The following is a 16,393-nucleotide window of genomic DNA, read 5'->3' on the forward strand; positions in this document are numbered from 1 at the left end:
CGCGTCACCATGGCAACCAATGTCGCCGTCGCCGGAGGCTGTTAGCTTAACGATTTTGACAGCTACGGCGTGGGCGTCATAGCCGCCGTACTTCCGCGTAGCGGAGCCGTCCTGAAAACAGTCGTTGCTTAAAGTCCCTATTGATGGGAGAGCTACAGTACAGCCAGGTAGTAAGCAGCATCAATGGCACAGGCAGGGTGGGGTGGGGGCAGGGTTACGCTAGCAGTGATGCCAGTGCTGGCTTGCTCTGTTGTGGCTATCTTGCAGGACGGAGTGCGCAGCTGCACGTGTGGAAGACCTGCCATCTTCTTTTCCTCACTTGTCTTGTCATCAAACAGTCTATGTTGTCCGGACCTGGGCGTGGCGTGTTTTGGATCTGAAGCGAAAGAATATTAGGAAAGGATCACTTACTGTAAGTGAAGGAATGTGGTAGGAACAACATGAAATGTGTGTGTGTGTGTGTGTGTGTGTGTGTGTGTGTGTAAACATTACTTGGCTGTTTTATCAGAGCTCTGTCTGGTTTGAGAAGCACTTCTAAATTGACCCTCCAATCTGCAGTAGATTCCCCCTGCAGGCTGCAGACAAACGACACACACACACACACACACACACACACACACACACACACACACACACACACACACACACACACACACACACACACACACACACACACACACACACACACACACACACACACACACACTATTTCAAGGGCCCCCAAAACTTTATGTAATTCGCCGCCGACCCCCATCTGTTTTCCAGGGACAAAGCTGGTCACAACACATTTTCAATTATTTTTTAATATAGCTAAAGTTTAAAACAATGGCTATAAAGTGGTTAAAAGCTAAGGTGACACGGATGCGTTCCAGGTCTTAATGGGCTAAAGATCTGTCCTTTATAGTGTGATGACCCACGCTGAGATAATGAGGTGCATCGTGGGTAATAAGTAAGTAGCCTTGCCGAGCCATGAGGCCCATAGGGCCGGAGCCTATCTCCTGTTTATGTAGCGTGAGGCAGCTTGATGTACAAGTACACCCCCTGGACATGACTAGTATGTCGTAGGGACTTACCCCCAATCCAACCCTTGAGGCTGAGTGTCAAGCAGGGAGGCACTGGGTCCCATTTTAGAGTCTTTAGTATGACCCGGCCAGGGATTGAACCCCGACCTCCCAGTCTCAGGGCGGACACTCTAACCACAAGGCCACTGAGCTGGTAGCCTGGGGTCCACCTATGCTTTCTATGGCATAGGCAGCTCCCGGCAGGATCCGCCGGGAGAATCTAGACGCAGCTGCGCGACATGAGACTATTTGATTAGAGCGACAGAGGGAGAGGAGTGTGTGTGTGTGTGTGTGTGTGTGTGTGTGTACGTGTGTGCGTCAATTTAACAAAGGTGCAGATAATCAGAAATAAGCAGAGAGTGATCGACGTTTGCGCTACTGTATGAATTATTGAGTGGACTCGGACCTAGCTCTGATCCATAGCTCTAATGCGTTGCATTTAGAGCTATGTTACTCTCAACTTCCGCCGCTCGCATGAATGCAGACCAGCCTCTCCTCTTTAGCGTAAATAAAAAGAACGTTTTTGCTACTCACCAAAACAAAGGCGGGTTGTGTCATTAGAAAGCCTACTTTCCTTAGTGGACGCACTCTGAGCCCCCCACCACACATATAAACGGTACTTTTTGGCCAAAAGGGGATTTTGTTTCCACCGGGAAAAAAATACTTTGTTACTCCACTGCGCCCTCTACCGATATTGCCCAGAGAATTGCCTCAGAGAATATTTTTCCTCCGGTGAAAAAAAATCACTTTCTGGCCAAAAAGTACCGTTGTGCTCCCACTAAGGAAAGTAGGCTTTCTAATGACACAACCCGCCTTTGTTTTGGTGAGTAGCAAAAACGTTCTTTTTATTTACGCTAAAGAGGAGAGGCTGGTCTGCATTCATGCGAGCGGCGGACGTTTAGAGTAACATAGCTCTAAATGCAACGCATTAGAGCTATGGACCAGAGCTAACTCGGACCCAGACTTTTTTTTTCTCCCTGGAAATAAAAACGTCTGGGTTTCCGAGGCTACTGAGCTGGTATCATCATGGGTAATTCACCGTTATCATTAAGACTCTGCTCTCAGTCTGCACTCCGGCACAGCCCACGGCGAACACTGCAACCACCACCAGACCTATGACGAACAGACCCCCGGCCGCTGTCTTCAACTCATCTGCACACACACACACACACACACACACACACACACACACACACACACACACACACACACACACACACACACACACACACACACACACACACACACACACACACACACACACACAAACACACAACTTGTGTGTTTGTAAATTAATCAATCGAGTGACTCGCTGAGTTTCTGACCGACTGACTCTCTGTCTGTCTGTCAGTCGGAATGACCTTTGACCTGACCTGTCCTGTGGGGACCGTGTCTGCTCTCTGGGGAAATAAAGAACGGAGGTGACATCATGCAGTGTTGTGTTTTTGGCAGCAAACTCATTTCAGTCCCTTGAATAGTTTTCATTTAGTCACATTTTAGTCACCTGGAATGGTTGAGTGTTTTAATGTGTTTTAGGCAATGCCTCGGTGTGTGTGTGTGTGTGTGTGGTGCTGTCATATTATATGTGTAACTCCCTCCGAGCACAGACAGACACAAGTGGTTTCCTTGAAACTGATTTATTTGAAGACTTGTGGATCCTCCAAATTCACCGTGAAAACTATAAACAATACAATAAAACAAGCACGTTACAATTAACATAAATACGACATGACATGCACAGCATGTAGATGCAAACATTTTACCAAAGTAAAATACAGACATAAAACAAACAACAAATACCTCGTTGGCTGCTGCGTGCAAATAACAAAGAATGGAATCTCTTCAGTCTTAGGTCCTTATAACCTTTCTTATGACAGTCTCTTGTAACTTAGTCTCTTTGTGTGACCAGTGCAAAAGGAGCTGCTGCAACCTGCTGCTGCTAGCAACCTGTGTACCCAATTTACATGAGCAGACCAAACGAGACACGGAACATGACTTTGACTCTTCAAAATAAAAGCATTACAACAACTTGACACAAATACATGAAATAATGTTTTAAACGTAAATGTGACTTAATTATGAACTTCTTCATTATGAACTTGGACCTTTTAGGAATAAAGCAAACTATATCACCTATAGTGGCAACAGTTACAATATGAATGTGTTTAAATGCCAGTGTAGCTGGTTCACACACACACACACACACACACACACACACACACACACACACACACACACACACACACAAGGCAGCAGGCATTAGACAACCTGACAGCCACCAACCTGGCAACCCTGAATGAGCCAATCAGCTGCCAGTCTCTGGTGTGTGTGTGTGAGAGAGAGAGTCCTCACAAGTACTGTTAAACAAAATCTACCCTAACGTCAGTAAAAAGTACATTAAAACAGTTTTTCCTTTCCAAAACAAACACAACGTACATTATGACAATATTTCACCCTTTGCATTGGTAAAATAGACTTTTTTATTTTTTTCTTCCCTTCCTTCCAAAAAAACTAAAAGATAAAATTACCCAAAATCCATGTTTAAGAGTATTCCACGATGGCTCAGTGGTTCTGGCAGTTGCTGATGGTGTGAGAGGACGCTGGTTTGAGACAAGTCAAGATTCGTGACCTCGGACCAAGGACTAAGGATCCAGAATGAATAAATCAAAATAAATCACTTTTTACCTTTTGGTCAAGTAAATGTACCATTGGAATTAATCCACTGTCAATTTGTAACAGTCAGCAGTGCCAGTTGGTGCCACAGGGTGGTGCACTGCTCCCTTTTGTTTTGCTTTGTGTAGAAGATCTGACTTCAATTCCACCTCTTGCTATAGATAGACATGACATGACATGATGTGTGTCAAACAATTGTCACACATGGATGGATGATTAGTGTTTATTTATTTATTTCCGGGGGGAATGAATGAATGAATGAATGAATGACTAACCCTGTAAAACCCGGATTAATTTCTACTTGCAAAAAAACGATATCAACCTTACTACTACTTTACTACTACTAGGATTTATCAGAGGAAATAATGTAAAATAAATTATATATTTTTGTTTTGCACATTTATAATAATTATTAAATTAATAATAATAAATTATATATTTACATTTGGGGGACATCTTTCACAATAATAAGGATAAATCCAAATAAATCACACTTTACCTTTTAGTCAAAGGACTGAGATAAATAAAAAATAAATCACACTTTACCTTTTAGTCAACAAGTCAAAAGTCAAGACCCGGACATAGGGCCGGGGGTCCGCCGGGGGTCCGCGGAGGGGGTCCGCGGGGGTCCCCGGCCCTATCTCGGCCGTCCCTTGTCCGTTTCGGACGGGGGGAATCTCGTTCGAACCGGGCCGCCGTCCCGGACGCGCTCCCGGGGCTCTCGCGGTAGCAATAGTTGGAAATGTCACGTCCACCAAGGGGAAACCTTGACCAGGCTATGGTGAGTATGCCAGTATGGCCACTATATGCGTGTACTATGTTGGCAGCAGTGCTCCGTTCACGTTTGTTTATTATATTAGTGCTGTCTGCCGTGATACCTGGCTTAATATGGTCAATGCTGAATCAGTCTAAAATATGCTTTGGCGCCCCCCCCCCCCCCCCCCACCTCTTGCTATAGACAGACATGACTTGACATGATGTGTGTCAACAATCGTCACACATGGATGGATGATTATCCTTGTTTATTTATTTATTTCCGGGGGGAATGAATGAATGAATGAATGAATGAATGAATGAATGAATGAATGAATGAATGAATGAATGAATAAATAAATAAATAAATAAATAAATAAATAAATAAATAAATAAATAAATAAATAAATAAATAAATAAATAAATAAATAAATAAATGGATGGATGGATGGATGGATGGATGGATGGATGGATGGATGGATGGATGGATTGGATGGATAGATGGATGATGGATGGATGGATCATATTTCCGGGGGCATTTCACACACCTCACATTTTGCTTATGCAAATTAGTGGGCTGCGTCCCACCTGCTTTGTGGGTGTGGTTTCGACTACTTTGTGGGAGTGGCTTATGCAAATGAAGGGGCGTGGTTCCGGCTAGTTCGTGGGAGTGGCGTGGTATGCAAATGAAGGGGTGTGGTTCCGGCTACTTTGTGGGTTTGGCTTATGCAAATGAAGGGGCGTGGTATGCGAATTAAGGTGCGTGGTATGCAAATGAAGGGGCGTGGTATGCAAATGAAGGGGCATGGTATGCAAATGAAGGGGAGTGGTATGCAAATTAAGGGGCGTGGTATGCAAATGAAGGGGCATGGTTCCGGCTACTCTGTGGGATTAGTTTATGCAAATTAAGGTGTGTGGTATGCAAATGAAGGGGCGTGGTATGCAAATGAAGGGATATGGTATGCAAATGAAGGGGCGTGGTATGCAAATGAAGGGGCATGGTATGCAAATGAAGGGGAGTGGTATGCAAATGAAGGTGCGTGGTATGCAAATGAAGGGGCATGGTTCCGGCTACTTTGTGGAATTAGTTTATGCAAATGAAGGTGCGTGGTATGCAAATGAAGGTGCGTGGTATGCAAATGAAGGGGAGTGGTATGCAAATGAAGGGGCATGGTATGCAAATGAAGGGGCATGGTATGCAAATGAAGGGGAGTGGTATGCAAATGAAGGGGCGTGGTATGCAAATGAAGGGGAGTGGTATGCAAATGAAGGGCATGTTTCGGCTACTTTGTGGGATTGTTTTTATGCAAATGAAGGGGCGTGGCATGCAAATTAAGGGGAGTGGTATGCAAATGAAGGGGCATGGTATGCAAATTAAGGGGCATGGTATGCAAATGAAGGGGAGTGGTATGCAAATGAAGGGCATGTTCCGGCTACTTTGTGGGATTAGTTTATGCAAATGAAGGTGCGTGGTATGCAAATGAAGGGGAGTGGTATGCAAATTAAGGGGCATGGTATGCAAATGAAGGGGAGTGGTATGCAAATGAAGGGCATGTTCCGGCTACTTTGTGGGATTAGTTTATGCAAATGAAGGTGCGTGGTATGCAAATTAAGGTGCGTGGTATGCAAATGAAGGGGCATGGTATGCAAATGAAGGGGAGTGGTATGCAAATGAAGGGCATGTTTCGGCTACTTTGTGGGATTAGTGTATGCAAATGAAGGGGCGTGGCATGCAAATTAAGGGGAGTGGTATGCAAATGAAGGTCCGTGGTATGCAAATGAAGGGGCATGGTATGCAAATGAAGGGGCATGGTATGCAAATGAAGGGGAGTGGTATGCAAATTAAGGGGCGTGGCATGCAAATTAAGGGGAGTGTATGCAAATGAAGGTGCGTGGTATGCAAATGAAGGGGCATGGTATGCAAATGAAGGGGCGTGGTATGCAAATGAAGGGGAGTGGTATGCAAATGAAGGGCATGTTTCGGCTACTTTGTGGGATTAGTTTATGCAAATGAAGGGGCGTGGCATGCAAATTAAGGGGCATGGTATGCAAATTAAGGTGCGTGGTATGCAAATTAAGGGGCATGGTATGCAAATGAAGGGGAGTGGTATGCAAATTAAGGGGCGTGGCATGCAAATTAAGGGGAGTGTATGCAAATGAAGGTGCGTGGTATGCAAATGAAGGGGCATGGTATGCAAATGAAGGGGCATGGTATGCAAATGAAGGGGAGTGGTATGCAAATGAAGGGCATGTTTCGGCTACTTTGTGGGATTAGTTTATGCAAATGAAGGGGCGTGGTATGCAAATTAAGGGGAGTGGTATGCAAATGAAGGTCCGTGGTATGCAAATGAAGGGGCATGGTATGCAAATGAAGGGGCGTGGTATGCAAATGAAGGGGAGTGGTATGCAAATGAAGGGCATGTTTCGGCTACTTTGTGGGATTACGTGCATGTTCCCTCCACGATGACGTACATGTTCCTTCCACGATGACGTACATGTTCCATCCACGATGACGTACATGTGTCCTCCACGATGACGTACATGTTCCCTCCACGATGACGTACATGTTCCCGCCACGGTGGCGTACATGTCCCCTTCACGATAACGTGCATGTCCCCTTCACGACGACGTACATGTTCCCGTCATGATGACGTACAGGTTCCCTACATGATGACGCACATGTTCCATTCACGATGACGTACATGTTCCCGTCATGATGACGTACATGTTCCCGTCATGATGACGTACATGTTCCCTCCACGATGACGTGCATGTTCCCGTCATGATGACGTACATGTTCCCGTCATGATGACGTACATGTTCCCTCCACGATGACGTACATGTTCCCGTCATGATGACGTACATGTTCCCGTCATGATGACGTACATGTTCCCGTCATGATGACGTACATGTTCCCTCCATGATGACGTACATGTTCCCTCCACGATGACGTACATGTTCCCTCCACGATAACGCACATGTCCCCTTCACAATGACGTACATGTTCCATACATGATGACGTATATGTTCCCTCCACGATGACGTACATGTTCCCTACATGATGATGTACATGTTCCATTCACGATGACGTACATGTTTCCTCCACGATGACGTACATGCTCCCTCCACGACGACGTACATGTTTCCGCCACAATGGCGTACATGTTCCCTCCACGATGACGTACATGTTTCCTCCACGGTGACGTACATGTTCCCTCCACGATGACGTACATGTTCCCGCCACGATGGCGTACATGTCCCCTTCACGATAACGTACATGTTCCCTACACGATGACGTACATGTTCCCTTCACGATGACGTACATGTTCCCTCCACGATAACGCACATGTCCCCTTCACGATGACGTACATGTTCCATACATGATGACGTATATGTTCCCTCCACGATGACGTACATGTTCCCTACATGATGACGTAAATGTTCCATCTACGACGACGTGCATGTTCCCTACACGATGACGTACATGTTTCCTCCACGATGACGTACATGTTTCCTCCACGATGACGTACATGTTTCCTCCACGATGGCGTACATGTTTCCTCCACGATGACGTACATGTTCCCTCCACGATGACGTACATGTTCCCGCCACGATGGCGTACATGTCCCCTTCACGATAACGTACATGTCCCCTTCACGATGACGTACATGTTCCCTACATGATGATGTACATGTTCCATTCACGATGACGTACATGTTTCCTCCACGATGACGTACATGCTCCCTCCACGACGACGTACATGTTTCCGCCACAATGTCGTACATGTTCCCTCCACGATGACGTACATGTTTCCTCCACGGTGACGTACATGTTCCCTCCACGATGACGTACATGTTCCCGCCACGATGGCGTACATGTTCCATCTACGACGACGTGCATGTTCCCTCCACGATGACATGCATGTTCCCTCCACGATGACGTACATGTTCCCTCCACGATGACGTACATGTTCCCTCCACGATGACGTACATGTTTCCTCCACGATGACGTACATGTTCCCTCCACGATGACGTACATGTTCCCGCCACGGTGGCGTACATGTCCCCTTCACGATAACGTACATGTCCCCTTCACGACGACGTACATGTTCCCGTCATGATGACGTGCAGGTTCCCTACATGATGACGTACATGCTCCCTTCACGATGACGTACATGTTCCCTCCACGATGACGTACATGGCCCCTCCACGATGACGTACATGTTCCCTTCACGATGACGTACATGTTCCCTCCACGATGACGTACATGTTTCCTCCACGATTACGTACATGTTTCCTCCACGATGACGTACATGTTTCCTCCACGATGACGTACATGTCCCCTTCACGATGACGTACATGTTTCCTCCACAATGTCGTACATGTTCCCTCCACGATGACGTACATGTTTCCTCCACGGTGACGTACATGTTCCCTCCACGATGACGTACATGTTCCCGCCACGATGGCGTACATGTTCCATCTACGACGACGTGCATGTTCCCTCCACGATGACATGCATGTTCCCTCCACGATGACGTACATGTTCCCTCCACGATGACGTACATGTTCCCTCCACGATGACGTACATGTTTCCTCCACGATGACGTACATGTTCCCTCCACGATGACGTACATGTTCCCGCCACGGTGGCGTACATGTCCCCTTCACGATAACGTACATGTCCCCTTCACGACGACGTACATGTTCCCGTCATGATGACGTGCATGTTCCCTTCACGACGACGTGCATGTTCCCTCCACGACGACGTACATGTTTCCTCCACGATGACGTACATGTCCCCTCCACGATGACATACATGTTCCCGTCACGATGACGTACATGTTCCCTACATGATGACGTAAATGTTCCATCTACGACGACGTGCATGTTCCATTCACGATGACGTACATGCTCCCTCCACGATGACGTACATGCTCCCTCCACGATGACGTACATGTTCCCTCCACGATGACATACATGTTCCCTCCACGATGACGTGCATGTTCCCTTCACGACGACGTGCATGTTCCCTCCACGATGACGTACATGTTTCCTCCACGATGACGTACATGTCCCCTCCACGATGACATACATGTTCCCGTCACGATGACGTACATGTTCCCTACATGATGACGTAAATGTTCCATCTACGACGACGTGCATGTTCCATTCACGATGACGTACATGCTCCCTCCACGATGACGTACATGCTCCCTCCACGATGACGTACATGTTCCCTCCACGATGACATACATGTTCCCTCCACGATGACGTGCATGTTCCCTTCACGACGACGTGCATGTTCCCTCCACGATGACGTACATGTTTCCTCCACGATGACGTACATGTTCCCTCCACGACGACATACATACCACTCCCCTTCATTTGCATACCACGCCCCTTCATTTGAATACCACACACCTCATTTGCATACCACTCCCCTTAATTTGCATGCCACGCCCCTTCATTTGCATAAACCAATCCCACAAAGTAGCCGGAACCATGCCCCTTCATTTGCATACCACTCCCCTTCATTTGCATACCACGCACCTTCATTTGCATACCACTCCCATTCATTTGCATGCCACGCCCCTTCATTTGCATAAACCAATCCCACAAAGTAGCCGAAACATGCCCTTCATTTGCATACCACTCCCCTTCATTTGCATACCACGCACCTTCATTTGCATGCCACGCCCCTTCATTTGAGTAAACCAATCCCCTTCATTTGCATGCCACGCCCCTTCATTTGCATACCACGCACCTCATTTGCATACCACTCCCCTTCATTTGCATGCCACGCCCCTTCATTTGCATACCACTCCCCTTCATTTGCATACCACTCCCCTTCATTTGCATGCCACGCCCCTTCATTTGCATAAACCAATCCCGCAAAGTAGCGGAAACATGCCCTTCATTTGCATACCACTCCCCTTCATTTGCATACCACTCCCCTTCATTTGCATGCCACGCCCCTTCATTTGCATAAACCAATCCCGCAAAGTAGCGGAAACATGCCCTTCATTTGCATACCACTCCCCTTCATTTGCATACCACTCCCCTTCATTTGCATACCACGCACCTTCATTTGCATGCCACGTCCCTTCATTTGCATAAACCAATCCCCTTCATTTGCATGCCACGCCCCTTCATTTGCATACCACGCCCTTCATTTGAATAACACGCACCTCATTTGCATACCACTCCCCTTAATTTGCATGCCACGCCCCTTCATTTGCATAAACCAATCCCACAAAGTAGCCGGAACCATGCCCCTTCATTTGCATACCACTCCCCTTCATTTGCATACCACGCACCTTCATTTGCATACCACTCCCATTCATTTGCATGCCACGCCCCTTCATTTGCATAAACCAATCCCACAAAGTAGCCGAAACATGCCCTTCATTTGCATACCACGCACCTTCATTTGCATGCCACGCCCCTTCATTTGCATAAACCAATCCCCTTCATTTGCATGCCACGCCCCTTCATTTGCATACCACGCACCTCATTTGCATACCACTCCCCTTCATTTGCATGCCACGCCCCTTCATTTGCATAAACCAATCCCACAAAGTAGCCGGAGCCATGCCCCTTCATTTGCATACCACGCACCTTAATTTGCATGCCACGCCCCTTCATTTGCATAAACCAATCCCCTTCATTTGCATACCACGCACCTTAATTTGCATGCCACGCCCCTTCATTTGCATAAACCAATCCCCTTCATTTGCATGCCACGCCCCTTCATTTGCATACCACGCACCTCATTTGCATACCACTCCCCTTCATTTGCATGCCACGCCCCTTCATTTGCATAAACCAATCCCGCAAAGTAGCGGAAACATGCCCTTCATTTGCATACCACTCCCCTTCATTTGCATACCACGCACCTTCATTTGCATACCACGCACCTTCATTTGCATGCCACGTCCCTTCAATTGCATAAACCAATCCCCTTCATTTGCATGTCACGCCCCTTCATTTGCATAAACCAATCCCGCAAAGTAGCCGAAACATGCCCTTCATTTGCATACCACTCCCCTTCATTTGCATACCACGCACCTTAATTTGCATAAGCAAATCCCACAAAGTAGCCGAAACATGCCCTTTATTTGCGTACCACGCACCTTCATTTGCATGCCACGCCCCTTTATTTGCATAAACCACTCCCACAAAGTAGGCGGGGTGACACCCACTAATTTACATAAGCGACACCCACTAATTTGCATATACCACACCCACAAAGTAGCCGAAACCACGCCCATCAAATTTGCATAACCCACACCCACAAAGTAGCCGGAACCACGCCCTTCATTAGCATAAACTGCTCCCACAAAGTAAGTTAGCGAGAAAAGTCGCGAAATTCGACAGAACAAATCCGAGACCATTACCGCAACCGGGTCGCGGCCCCGATCGCAGCCGTATAGGGTTTGGGCCAAACGGACATACGGTCGCGACAGTAGCCCTGCACGAAAGCCTCGAAATTTGCGACTTTGACGCGAAAGTCGCAGAACAAATCCGAGACCATCACCGCGGCCGGGTCGCGGCCCCGATCGCAGCCGTATAGGTTTCGGGCCAAACGGACATACGGCCGCGGCGGTAGCCTTGAACGAACGCCTACAAATTGCCGACTTTGACGCGCGACAACGCGCCAACGATAAAACATCACGGTCCGACGTTCGGATATGTCGGAGAGCCAGCCGAGACGAACGGTTAGGTGTCTCGGACGTACGCCTCCGACAGTCGTACAAAACGTCCTTCACTTTGGCTCTGTGCATGCAGACACGTCATAGACCCATAGACTCTAACAGCGTCCTGGCTGAAAAAGTGAAACGAGACCGTGCCTCTTAGAAAGGTCGCCCGAGGACGTTCTATAGATCCTTTGCAAACGGCGTGGAGAGCCCAGACCGACGCCATTGGATTCTGCATTTTCTAAATATGAATAAAATGTCTAGTTTGTGAAGAATAACATTAATGAACATGTTGTGTTTTGTGTTTTGTCTGTTCATTCAAAAAGAGAGGAGAGGAGAGGAGGGGAGAGGCATATGGCTTCATGAAATGAAATGAAATGAAATCTATATTTACCCAGGGTATCTGGGCTAAGCTCAAGAACTTGTTTCCAGCCAGGCCCTGCTCATAGAACACATTTCATCGTAGTGGTTGATGCCTTGTTCAAGGGCATTTCAGCGGTGGTAATTTTAACGTGTCGGACGGCTGATTCGAACTGGGAACCTTCCGGTATCTAGACCGCGCCGCTATCCGTTCGGCCACCGCTGCCACATACATGTGGATGGGCTGTGGCGCTGTTCTGAATTCCACTGGCAGATAACGGTCTTTTCTTTGATTCGTTTCTCTGACTTCCTATGTAAGTGCTGCTATTAAAATGCTTACTTTAAAAAGACTAAAATAGCTAAAATACAACAATTCATGGTCATAAGTTCATAAAGCATAATTCATAATAATGTCATGATACAGAAGCAAAGGTTTTAAATAGCAGACCTACAAGCTCGTAGCGCGCCACTCGGTGTAGTGGAACGTTCGCGCGCGCCATGTCGACTAGAAAGGTCGCCCGAGGACGTACTACAGTTCCACGCGTGCGTCTCGTGGAGCTCTATAACATATCCGTAAATCAGACCGGAAGGCCTTACCGTTGTGGCGTTCTACAGAAGCAAAGGTTTTAAATAGCAGATCTACAAGCTCGTAGCGCGCCACTCGGTGTAGTGGAACGTTCGCGCGCGCCATGTCGACTAGAAAGGTCGCCCGAGGACGTACTACAGTTCCACGCGTGCGTCTCGTGGAGCTCTATAACATATCCGTAAATCAGACCGGAAGGCCTTACCGTTGTGGCGTTCTACAGAAGCAAAGGTTTTAAATAGCAGATCTACAAGCTCGTAGCGCGCCACTCGGTGTAGTGGAACGTTCGCGCACGCCATGTCGACTAGAAAGGTCGCCCGAGGACGTACTACAGTTCCACGCGTGCGTCTCGTGGAGCTCTATAACATATCCGTAAATCAGACCGGAAGGCCTTACCGTTGTGGCGTTCTACAGAAGCAAAGGTTTTAAATAGCAGATCTACAAGCTCGTAGCGCGCCACTCGGTGTAGTGGAACGTTCGCGCGCGCCATGTCGACTAGAAAGGTCGCCCGAGGACGTACTACAGTTCCACGCGTGCGTCTCGTGGAGCTCTATAACATATCCGTAAATCAGACCGGAAGGCCTTACCGTTGTGGCGTTCTACAGAAGCAAAGGTTTTAAATAGCAGATCTACAAGCTCGTAGCGCGCCACCGTAGATCTAAATTATAACATAATATTTAAAACACCAAAAGGGGTTCCCCACCCCAAAATGGATTAAAGCAACCCACTGAGCAATTTTCTAAATGATGGGGTAAAAATTGTCTAAAAATTAAAGTTTTTTTTAATTTTTAGACAATTTTTACCCCAGTTTTTAGACATTTTCTTTTACCATTTAGACGTCTATTAGACTACAAAAAGGCTCAGTGGGAAACGTGAAACACGTTTCACTTTGAATATCGGATAAGAACGTTTTACTTAAATCTAATGAAAATCTAAATGTATTGAATGCATTGGTAAAATATAGTACTTTGGGATTTTCACAAGTGAAAATGTGTAGACTTGTATAGTATGCAACAGATGAACATGGACGTGTTCTAATCAGGCAGGCGAGACATCACATCACCTGTCATTCATTGGGTAGAAAACTATTGTTAACCATTATCAATTAGATTCAACCTTTTGTGCTGTCAAATCACTGCTCAATCACTGCTCATGAGTCAGCAGCTGGTGGTGCTGATTTGGGAGGAGAGGCACAGAAAACAGGTAGTTTGTTCAGTATGAAAAGCAGCAGTGGTGAACACTAGAGAGGAAAGAACAATAGGAGAACAATAAGAAACAGGGCCGGATCTACCATATGGGCACTTTGGGCACGTGCCCAGGGGCCCTTGGGCACCAGGGGCCCCTAAAAAAAATATATATACATTTTTTTTCCTTTTTTTTTTTAGCTCCACAGAACATTTCCCTGCTAATCCGAATGAAATAAATGGTGTCTAAAAAGATTAGTGTTTTATTGTTGGTGAGAAGGGCAGCTGAAAAGTGCAATTGTGTGTAAAGCAGCAACAATGCGCTAGATTGGCTGTCACTCTGGGGGGGGTAGGCGACCGGAAATAGGCCAATATAACGGCATAAAACTGCCCCAAAACGGCTCCAAAACAGCAAAAATGTTGCGCACGCGTGAAGGGGGGCCATTCGAGCTTCAGTGCCCAGGGGCCCTCAGAGGTGTTAATCCGGCCCTGGGTATACCCCTCAAAAACATCTAAATAGTGGAAATAGTAGATCTACAAGCTAAAGCATGAGCTCAGTCCAGGGCTCTCCCCAGGTTGGCAGAGGGAGAGTATCGCCCAGGGTTACGGCTTAGACATTGGCACCGGGTTACATTGGGTTACAAATATTGTGGGATAAAAATAATTAGAGAGAATACCCCTAGGGTAGGTACCCTAGTCCAGGGGTGACCACACTTTTATGACGTGAGAGCTACTTTCAAAATGATTTACCACCAGTAAGTTATGTCACAGAGTCACAGATGACTTGTATGAAATGTATAAAATAGGGCTGAAGCGGTTAATATATGTTTTGCAATAATAATTAAAAGTAACTAACTAGTCATTGTAGTTGAATATAAGTACAATATTTGCCTCTGAGATGTGGAGTAGAAGTAACAGTGTATATAGAAAAGTGGAAATAAAAAAATAAAAAAACATTTTACAGTAGGCTACTTGAGCAAAATGTACTTTCCACCACTGGTCCTGACTCCTGACACACACACACACACACACACACACACACACACACGTTTTGTTGCTTGCTTTGTAATATGGTGCTGGCCTGGGGCAGAGCGGGAGCGGCTGGTTTGTTCCGACTTTGAAACAAGCCACACTGCTAGCAGGTATTATCTGATGTTTGATTTATATGTATATATTTATAAATATAACTATATGTTATGTATTAATATAACTGAACACTAAACAATTAGTTTTAGTGTATTAGTATGACACCAAATGATTAAACATGTCAATGTTGTTTTACAACTGAGGAGGAAACAAACATTGTTCCAAAATCAGGGGTTCTCAACCCGTGGATCGCGACCCCTCGGGGGGGTCGCCAAATTATTTTGGGGGGTCCCCAAATTATTTTCAAAAAAATATTTTTTTCCCAACGATATGGCTGGAAAATGGAAATTAAGAGTTTACATGGTACACATAGTACATGCATACACCCCCCTAATGATTATATCTGGTTTCAGTATTTATTTATGGTGTATTGTCTCTATTATTAAGGTTATTGTAGCAGTCAGTTTATATTGTTAAACTTTAAACCACACTCTCTGACTGACTGTCTTATGTGTAGCGTTTGTAAATCTTATGATCGCAACTAAATAAACTTTAAACCGACTGACTGATAGGGTTTACAGTAAATCTTATGATCACAACTAGCCTAATTAACTTTAAACCACACTCGCTGATGTGATGTGTAGGGTTTGTAAATCCAACCCTATAGACTGCATGCCTAATCTGAAAATAAAATTCATTCATAATAAGTTATTTTGATTGATGATGTTTGTAGTTTTCTAACACCCTCCATACTTCTCCATAAATGTACACAAAGCAATGGTTAACCCATTTTGACCTGAGATCAGATTCTCAAAATGTCTTCTACATCCTGACAGTTTTCTGAAAAAGCTATGTTTCTATGCCAGTCGTTCTTCGATTTTTCAAAAATAGCAGACCTACAAGCTCGCTGTCTGCTAATGTCAGATTTTTTTTACATTTGAAAACTTGAAATGAGACATTCTGCATAATGATAATTTTCTACTTTTGGTACTTT

The sequence above is a fragment of the Electrona antarctica genome (genome assembly GCF_951216825.1).
Source record: "Electrona antarctica genome assembly, chromosome: 10".
Taxonomy (NCBI): domain Eukaryota; kingdom Metazoa; phylum Chordata; class Actinopteri; order Myctophiformes; family Myctophidae; genus Electrona; species Electrona antarctica.